The following is a 10,465-nucleotide window of genomic DNA, read 5'->3' as shown; positions in this document are numbered from 1 at the left end:
CGAAGCCGATCTGAGGGAAGTTAGCTAGCTAGGCAAGGGGAGTTGCTAGACATTACTAGGACAATAAATGAGGTCTTCTAATTACTCGACTAGCGCGGTACAGACATAGTACATCGGGACATAGTAAATGGACATAGGCATTAGACATAAGCATAGATATCAGACATGCTATAATAATATGTAGTAATACAGACATGTGAATAAACGGTACAATGAATGGTAACGGAGTCTTGGCGTCAGGCGTGTTCACATATCTTGGTATGTACATATCTATACAACTACCAATCTTGTTTAATGTTTTTGTCATGTAATTAAAGTCAGAGAGATTAGTGATAAAATTTTCTCCATTTTTGTGGCTGTAAGTTTCACACACACACACACACACACACTTTCCATTTCCTACTCCACATATCAAGAAGCGCTCAACACACTGACCCACTCGGTTCTCACTGACCATCACCACGCCCTCATCTGCAAATTTGGTGAGACGCTTCTGCACCATCCTCGACACTCGCTCCTACTACCACCCGAGATCCCTCGCCCGAGTATTGCTGTTCGACACCACAACTGCATCCAGTCCATACGGACACGAACTAATCGCTATAAGAACTGCCCAGCCCCAACCATTGTAAAAATTATCAATATCTTGTAATCAACCAGTGTATTCACTCCCAGTCAATCTTACTTTTTACACTGTCACTATGTTAAAATGCCCTGTAGTTTGAGCTTCTCCCCACCTAGTTATTATATATCATATTTGTATCAAGAACACAAGAATGGAGGAAAGTGCAGCGGACCTATTGGCCCATACTGGGCAGTCCCATTTACACCCAACCCCTATTGCTCATATAAGCATCCAACCTATGTTTGAAGCTATCCAGCGTATTCGAGTTAATGATGATATTTGGCAACTTGTTCCATGCATCCACTACTCTGTTTCCAAACCAGTGTTTACCTATTTCGCGCCTAAATCTAAATTTGTCTAATTTAAAACCATTGTTACGAGGTAGCTCCTGGTTGGATAGTTTGAGTACCTTTGTAATGTCCCCTTTGTTTAGCCCTGACTTCCATTTATACACCTCTATCATGTCGCCCCTCGCTCTACGTCTCTCGAGGGAGTGCAAATTAAGACGCTTTAACCTGTCTCTGTACTCAAGGTTCCTAATGCCCGGGATTAGTCTTGTCATTCTCCTCTGGATTCTTTCCAAGGATTCTCTATCCATTCTGTAATACGGTGACCAGAACTGAACTGCATAATCCAGGTGTGGTCTCACAAGCGCAAGATATAATCTTAAGATGATCTCGCTAGTCTTGTAACTTACACTCCTTTGTATGAACCCAAGTACTTTATTAGCTTTGTTACGAGCAAAAACACATTGTTTACTTGGCTTAAGATTCCTACTTATCATTACTCCTAAATCTTTCTCGCAGTCGGATTTCACAATGGCATCGTTGTTCATCTGGTAACTGGTTTCCCTGTTTACATCTCCTATACTGAGTACTTTACATTTGTCCACATTGAATTTCATCTGGCATTTTTCAGACCCTTCGAAAAATTTGTTTAGATCTTCCTGTAGTTTTGCGGAGTCCTCGTCAGATTTAATTAGCAGTCTCTCTATCGGCATAGCGTCACTCCAGTATCTTGTTGTGGACGTTCTGTTGTCTTAGTGTTAGCGGAGTAACTTTTGTCTTGCGAGTTTTGACTCTATTTTGTGTCCAACTCCCCCCCCCCTTACCCTATCTCCTCATCTTCACTCTCTCCCTCTCCTCTTCCCCCTATCCTCCTCCCTCCTCTCCTGCTCCAGCTCTCTTCCTCTCCTCCTCCCTCTCTCCTCTTCCTCCTATCTTCCTTCCCCCTATCCTCCCTCCCCCTCTCCTCTTCCCCCTCTCCTTCACCCTTCCCCTACTCCTCCTCTCATGAGATAAAGACAAACGAGATGTAATCAGTTTACCGAGTAAAAGTAATATGTAGAAAGTCAAATCCTGCCGGGTCGAACCGTCACCATGGCAAGGTTAATGTCGTACTTGTAACACTTGTGTAGGCTCTGCTAGAAACTGTCTCAGCTCAACATTTTCCTTAACCGCGGAACAAAACCCAAGTGTTAACATTACATGAACCGTTACCATGACAACACTCGGTAAATGTTTTCGCGATTTGCACCATAAGGTTATATAGTTATTGGTTACATTTCCAGGAAGCTTGAAGGACCAGCAACACATCTCGGTATGACCAGTACAGACTCAACTGTACACACTGTCCTGAGTGTCCAGACCCATATATTATGACGGCACCAATGACAACTGATGAAACACAGCTGACCTGTGGGAGGTGAGTAACTGTTATTTCACATGTTCTCGTTAGGTGTATAAGCCTATTCTAATACAGTACAGTACTTGCTGTTAACGCTCATAGGAGCGTTATTGGTTTGACGCTGGAGAAATAAACCCTCGACGTTGACAGGTACCACATAATTCGGTCAAAGAACAATTCTCATATAACAAATGCTGTTATCTCGGGATACATAGTATGAATAATACAACCTATGTACAGTACATAGCCTGTTAACATCTTAAATATAACTCGCGTTTTATAACTGTTGATACATCAGGAGACAATTTGTTTAATCAGATCAAATTACAGTACATAAATATACTTATTAAAGTTATTTAGAGTTTCTTGGCAGATTCTAATACTTCACGATCGCTCACGTCTTAGGGTCTAGTGGTCCGAACCGACGTGTCGTCTGTCCCGTAGAAATCGGTGGACTACCCTCGAGGGCCATCCGTTTCGTATTGAAGCACCTCGGCTAATTCGTCGTCAACACTATATCCGTTCTCTCCCGCCTAGTTTATCATCCCTCTTTCTGTCTCTTCTAGTTTATCTTACTGTGGCGGTAACACTTGTGTTTTTTTACACGTGTATTCCTTTGAGACTGTTTTTATCTAATGGCCACCCAATAGAGGTGGCTATGCCAAGGGATGGAGACCAGTGGGTTATGTAAGATCCCTGCATTGTTCTTGATAATTTTGTCAAGGTTTCTTTTGTAGTCCAGTACTGTTCTTGATTCCACAGCTTGTGCTGGCAGACTGTTCCATAGGTCTACCAGTCTGTGTAAAGTAGTATTTCCTTATATTTGTTCAACATGAGAACTTGGCCAGCTTGTAGTGGATGTGAGAAATCCACATACATCCATGGTCAAAAAGTTTGTTGAACCCCAAATAAAATGAAACCGCACACCCGCATCAAACGAGAGACAGTCGAGTCAGAAACTCGTTCCTTTTGACTGACCGTACAACACATCCACTGGTAGACCTTGGTCCATGTGGTCTGTTAAAAATTCAATGAAAATGACTTAAGTTTGTCAGCAGAATATTCTATCCATGAAATCATGTTGTGATGCATTGATTAAATTGTACTCAGTTGGATGATGAGGGTGTCTACTGGTCTGGAAATGGCAAACAATTTTAACGGAGGCTGGAAAAAGTCGGAAATTTTATGTGAATTCAGTGCAACTTCAAAATATTGTTATTTTGACAGTAATCAATGCTGTACTGTACTGTATAATAGGTAAATAATTTAATTTTTAGATGCAAATTCCAGTAAATAGACAACTCCAGTAAGTGAATTGTTTGTATATCATATTTTATGTTAGTGATCAAATAACAAAATATTACACGTCACAGCTACTGATTCTGCAATGAGTATTGTCATAGATGAATTGTTGTTTGTTATTTAAGTGGATGAGAAGTGTGATTTTTCAGTTGTCACTGCTAATGACATGGTTACCCTTCTGTGCCACCACAGTTGGAACCCCCGATTACATCAACTTTCCCCCGTGCTATCTGGATTTTGGTCGGGGATACTTGTGTCCGGTGCTGGACCCCAGGCCGGTTTTCAAGAGGATCTAGATTAAGCGAGTCCGGGCTAGAGGGAGTTTACTGTACTATAATGAAAGCATCTTTATTCCTTCAGTATGAAATCAACCCTGAAGATGTCAAATATTTTCTGATTTAATAAGTGATATTTTCTCAACCATGTCGTACAACCTTCATCATGACTATGTGGTTATCATCGTACTCCGGGACAATACGATATTAACTTCTCTGTACCAGTATTTTGGGACAACACTTAAGTTCTTTAGGGAAATTGGGACTCAAACAGACTGTCAGGTTCAGGAGAGGTCAAAAGAATGGCTCTTAAGATAAAAGTGAATACTAAATGTAGGAGGATGCACCTAGGTCACGTGTCCCAACCGGACGAAGAAACGTCATTAACGGAGACCAAAATACCGTACGAGAAGGACCCGGGAGTGTATGCGACACGTAGATGGTCTGTCCCTCGTAACGCTTTTCGAGTATTAGGTGCTTCCCGTCCGAAGTACCGTGACCCCGTTTGGTCCCTCCCCTCCACCTGTACTTCCCCACCTCCACCTGTACTTCCCCACCTCCACTCCCCCCACCTCCACTCCCCTCCACCTCCACTCTCCCCCACCTCCACTCTCCCCCACCTCCACTCCCCCCACCTCCACTCCCCCCCACCTCCACTCCCCCACCTCCACTACCCCACCTCCACTCCCCCACCTCCACTTCCCTACTTGCACTCCTCCCACCTCCACTCGCCCTCCTCCACTCCCCCACCTCCACTCTCCCCACCTCCACTCCCGTACTTGCACTCCTCCCACCTCCACTCCCTCACCTGCACTCCCCTACTTGCACTCTCCCACCTCCTCTCCCCCACCTCCACCGACGGAGGGCTGCAGTTCACAAGCCGGGACTTTGCTGCGTTCATCGAGCGACGGGGAGTCCGGCAGGTGTTGTCACCGTCCCATTACCCGCAGTCCAACGGCCACGCCGAGGCTGTTGTCAAATCCCTGAAGCACCTCATCCTCAAAGTGGCCACTTCTGGGAATATCCTCAACTGCGAGGCCTTCGACCGGGGTCTCTTCGAACTCCGCAACAACCCAGCTACACCGGATGCTCCCCTGCCCAGGTCTTGTATCCCTGCTCACGCTCAGTCCTTCTCCAAGGAGTGGCAGGTTAAGACAGAGGATTGCGGCCGCCGAACGAGTTCGTGACGTCGTCGCCCGCTAATACTACCACGCCCGTTCTCTCCCCAAGTTGAGTGTCGGCACCCAAGTCCGTGTTCAGGACCTTATCTCCCTACGTTAGGACAAAGTGGGCGTAGTCATGGGTCTCGGTAGATCACGGGACTACCAGGTGCTGTTACCCAGTGGTCGCGTGTGGTGGAGGTAACCGCCGTTTTCTCCGCCCCGTAACAACGCCTTCTGCTGACCCCGTCACCAGTGTTGAGTCCTGTGTCCTCCCCAGTGATCAAGTCCCTCGACGCTCAGAACGGATCCAAAAGAAAAGGTCCGCTCAAGACTTTGCTATGAGCGTATAGAGGGGGGGGGGTTATATGTGTATGTTGTATGTATATTATGTATTCCATTTATATATATACTACTTATTTAGCCTAGCCAGCAGCATGTGGCAATGCATTTGTTATGTCCCACACGCTTAGATAATGTGCCTGGCGACATATGGAAGCTGCTACATGTCGCCTGAGGGCTCGGTTGTTGATAGAGTAGGGAGTGCCGTCTTGTTGTATTGTAGTGGGCTACCTCCGCTATATAAGACCTAATCTCGTGGTGACCTACCTCTTTCTACCTACACCACCTCCTCCGCTCCTGCCTGGCGGCCCTCGCTTCCGTCGGCGAGCATGGCGAGCCACAAGCTGGTCCTCCTCTGAGCACCCTCACCAACCAGATCTCTGTACATCACGCTTGTAACCAACCTGCCACTTCCCAGCACCAAGCTGCTCTGTACATCCAATACAATATGTATACAGAGAGCACATTGTGAGTTTCCTTTCTCCAACCAATATCTCATAACCCCACAAATGGTGACCCCGGAGATTCGCACTCACACAGGATGGAGGAGAAACCGATCACTCTCCCAGTCTTCAAGCAACATGGAAGACTGGCTTATCCACACAGAGGCAGCTCTCATCGGCTCTACAGGTACTGTCTCTACACCTCAGGTTAGACACCCTAGAGCAGCTCTGCTACTCTAAGCAGACACCAGCTCCTCTTCCTGCCCCAAGCACCACGTCCTATCGACCCCAGCAGGCGCATCTGAGGACTCTGTACCTGCCGAGAGGGAAGCACAGCATTCGTCGCCCCCACACACCGTTGTTTTTTTCCCTCCGGCACTCCCACCTGCTGTTGTAGACCCTGCTCCTATTATAGACCCTCCTCCTGACGTCGCCCCTGACCCAGTGATCATGAGGACGCTGCCCCTGCAGCGACAGAAGCACAACATTCATCGCCCCCACACACCCTTTTTCTCCCACAGATCTCGTGTGTCTAGACTCGAGACAGTTGTCTCCCCTAGCGGCCGGGTCTTTCACGCCCTCGCCGTTATGTCTCGCATGCACCGCCGTTTTGCCTCGCATGTGCCATGCAACCCTGCAGACAACAAGTCTCCTGGAGGGAAGGGGGGAGTATCGTAGTGGATTCCTCCCCTACAAACGCTGTTTGTCGCAGAGTAGCCGACCCCGCGAATTCCCCAGCGTATGCGTCGTGGTCTAGGTCAACCAGCGCCGCCTTAGACGACGGAGGTCAACTATTAAGCCACGCTTATCTCCGCTATATAAGACCTGACCTCGTGGTGACCTACCTCCTTCTACCTACACCAACCAGCAAAATAGAATTCTACGAGTGTTTCTGTTCGCCCCTGTAGTTAGAACCGAATACCTAGAACATGTACAAATATATTATGCTTATTTTTAAAAAAATTTTCTTATTCCAGGTGTTTCGCATATTATCCGAGTCAACAGAAGGAGTTCGTCTTTACGATCAGCTCCTTCCGACCATCTCCGAGATGTCATCCGGAGAGTTGAAGTTTGCTCTTGCCATCCGGTCTCTTCTCCAGAGTATCGTCAGAGGTACAATGATTTATATTAAGAATATCTTCAATATAATTAGCCCTAGCATTTCAAGTGGATGAATGTTTAATTAGTAAGAATCATGATACCACTTAAAAAGTTGTCAATTTGCTTTAAAAGGGTATTTGTGGGGGATAAATGTAAAGGTGTACATATAAATGAAAATATTGAGTGTTTTATTATGAGGTACAGCACAGTACAAGCTTTTAGGTATGATTTTGTCACCGCTAAATCTGCATTACACATTTTGTAATCTACTTTTATTTCCAAAATCTGGTTAAACTGTCTGGGTTTTTCTCACAGTAGGAGCAGAAATAGGCACTCCTTGATTAATCACGCCTCCATCACTGTGTCAAGCTCTGCTGACCTGGCTCTGTCAATGGAATGTGGCTGTGTACTATTTACACTTTGGAGGTCACATTGAAGCAACACTTAGCAATGATAGGGAATTACGCAGTGCAGTATATATTTTATTTCAATATTGTTGCTGCTAGTGAGTTGTACTAAACAAGTATCCACTATGTATTTCATAACATTGTAATTTGTTTTGGCATTCTCAATTTTTGTTTCGGATATACTGTATATATAGGGATGCTGTAATCTAAAATTAGGTTTTGCATACATCAAGAGTACGTTTGTGGCTCCTCACGAGTTGTACTTGCTCAGAAATATATACTGTACAGTAATGTTATATACAGGTTGCACTTAAAAAAATCCAAACATCATTTATCCCCAAACTGTGAACATCCAAAAGTGATCGCATTGATTATAAAAATTTACCGCGCTGCCAGATGATGGCGTTTCAGCACACTAAGCTAAGATATCATCACCGGGGCATTTTCTCGTAGTCGGTCACTGAGTTACACCCTCCGACTCGCCGTCACCCGCACTTACGAACGGGATCCCAATACATTCACCTCAAAAAGTTGTAATTAAACTGTCATTATTTTCATCATTGTTTAACAGCACTTTATGTTATGTAACCTAAAGTATGGGTCCAGGAACTTATCCCTGTTGTAAGTTGCGGACGGCCTGTATTATTATTAACATTATATTTTGAGTTCCTTAGTTTAGTGTGTTTGTTATACTTGTACATGCAGTATTATATATTAGTTTATAGTTGTCATATATGTAGTATTTTATTTGGTGCTTAATGAAATATTAGGGTTTTTAATAATGACCTTGAGTTAGCCAACAAGTTCAGTTATCTGAAACATTTTGGATTTTTGAAGTGGAACCTATATTTCAACTCCCTCCTCAAAATATTAATGTACTATAGGAACAGAAATGGTTGATTTAAATTATTGCTCCAAACTGCACCACACCATAGTGCCATCTTTGGCATATACAGTAAATGAACTTTTGTAAACTGTACTGTACATATTTAATGTCACATGATGTGACAATGTTTGTTTTGTCAAGTGATGTATAGTGCATGTCATTAGTGTAACGGTCGGTGCCAAATCGTCGTTATTTGGCGCCATTCATTTTTAGATATACCTGTATCTCATTTATGAGACATTGTTTATCTAAGCCAAGAGTTGTTACGTCTTGCATATTTCATCTCCGTCGTCAGAAAATGTAACGGCGCGATGTTGAGCAATTTGTTGCCAGACTATGGATGATAGATAGGATCTGTACATATCATATTAAGTCTTCAACACAAGATATTTATTGTCAACTCTAAATTAAATATGTTGTGAATAAAACTTTTCAATTTGTGTTACCAAAGTGAGAATAAAAGATTGTCTCCGGCCAGCTTTTTTCTTTTATTATGTCCCGTAATATTCCCCCCGCCGAGAGCCTCCGTCGTTTGCTTTTAATGTATACGGAGACCGAAATCACAAATTTACGGTTTACGACGAGACGCGAACGTGCAACGTCACGAAAGAAATATTGGCCGAACATTTATGGTAAATAATTTATTTCTTCACCTACAAAGCACTTGGAGATGGTTTATTACTGCCACACGATCAGAGTTTCGTTGTTTTACCCCGTAATTTCCTTCATGTTTCGTGCCCTGCCCGCTATGGGTGATTTATGATCGTAGATAGAGAAAAAAAATCTTAAAATTAAAGAAAAAGTTGTATCATTTTTATTACGATCATCCAAACATTTGTGGATAAAATGAATGAAATAGAAAAACTGCTTCTGGTGTTAAACCACGGCTTTGAGACTGTCTCGGCGACCGACGTCGAGCCCACGTGTTTCCGAGGGGCCGTCTCCACCTTTCAGTGGTGTCCCCGAAGATACTACTACTACTAATGTTTGGAAAGGCAGTTGTCAACATACCATCTGGAAAGGCTTGTCACTGACTTGTCAGATTCAGAAGAGAAAATGTCTTTAAATTGCAAAAACTCCTCTAGAACAGATGCTTCCAGGTCACTGGAATAGGTACTGACAGCCAATGGTGTCATACTCCGTTAAGGTAAACCGCTTCTTTATTTCTGTGCTCTAATTCATTCGTAATATGGTGTAGAAATTGTCCACCTTGGATCAAGTTGAGTTTCAGTGCCAACTGATTCATCCAAGAAATGTTTTCTCTTTTTTGTTGTCGTTGTAGACAGGCTCGGCAAAAGCCCTAGCCTGATCTTCTATTTCATCCAACTGACCCCGTCTCATTTCTGAGACGAAGATGATCAAGCTCTCATACAGTTTCACAACTGACAGAAGGTGGGTGTGAACTTTTTGAAGTGATAAGCTGGTTGCATTAAACCTTGTTAAGATTTGATACTATTTTACAGCAAGAAGTGGTGTTTCAAATGCTTCCATTCGTCTTATGAGGCCTTGACCTTGAAGCTACTGTCGGAACATATTTTGTTCTCCAGTGCTGACTTTATCTCAAGGTAATGTAAAAACACTGCAGCCAGTTTCTGAAAGGGATTTCGCTACAATCCCTTCAGCCGGTAGTGCAGCTGATGATCCCAACTATATGTGGAGGTTGAGAAGTAGTTGTATAAGGTTTGCAAAAATCCGGAATTTGAAAGAGACCCAAGGCAACTGATGTTCCTACAAGGTTCAAGGAGTGACCTGCACAAGGGACGTAATATGCCAGCCTTTATTCTGGCAGTGTAAATGGCTGACATAGTGGCAGCATTGTCATAACTCTGCCCTCAAGACGAACTTCTGTAATTAACTGTACAATAGTTGAGGCTATGCTCTGTGCACCATGGTCATGTATATGTCTATGAAGTTATAAAAATCGCTCAACTATGAATGTAAGTTGGTCAGTATGACTAACATCCGGTGTGGAATCTACACTAACTGACTAATATTTGTCTCGTTTCACTTCACTTATGATAATTGATTGACCATTTGCTGACAAATCGTTTTTGAGAGATATGAAGTGTTTGCACAGCACCAGATGCTGTGCAAGAAAAGTGTCCAATTTGGCCAGGAGTTGCAAGGTAATTCCCATTGTTGCTAGAGCCTATTCTTTCATCACTACCTCTGAGAGGAAGACCTCTCGATGTTAAAATTTGTAGTGTTTCAACTATGCGCAATAGACGTTCTTTGCAT

General features: G+C 43.7%; 1 long non-coding RNA gene across 1 annotated transcript; it reads left to right on the top strand.

Moving 5' to 3' along the window:
• Positions 1 to 2,198: 2,198 nt before the first annotated feature.
• Positions 2,199 to 8,704, top strand: LOC121857600. The gene is made up of 2 exons (XR_006087243.1): positions 2,199 to 2,329; positions 6,811 to 8,704. It is a non-coding gene; the product is annotated as an uncharacterized LOC121857600 (long non-coding RNA).
• The last annotated feature ends 1,761 nt before the right edge of the window (positions 8,705 to 10,465 follow it).

Source organism: Homarus americanus, unplaced genomic scaffold (genome assembly GCF_018991925.1).
Source record: "Homarus americanus isolate GMGI-L3 unplaced genomic scaffold, GMGI_Hamer_2.0 scaffold27354, whole genome shotgun sequence".
NCBI lineage: Eukaryota > Metazoa > Arthropoda > Malacostraca > Decapoda > Nephropidae > Homarus > Homarus americanus.
The sequence above is the reverse complement of the archived record's forward strand: the minus strand, read 5'-3'. Positions and strand labels throughout refer to the sequence as shown.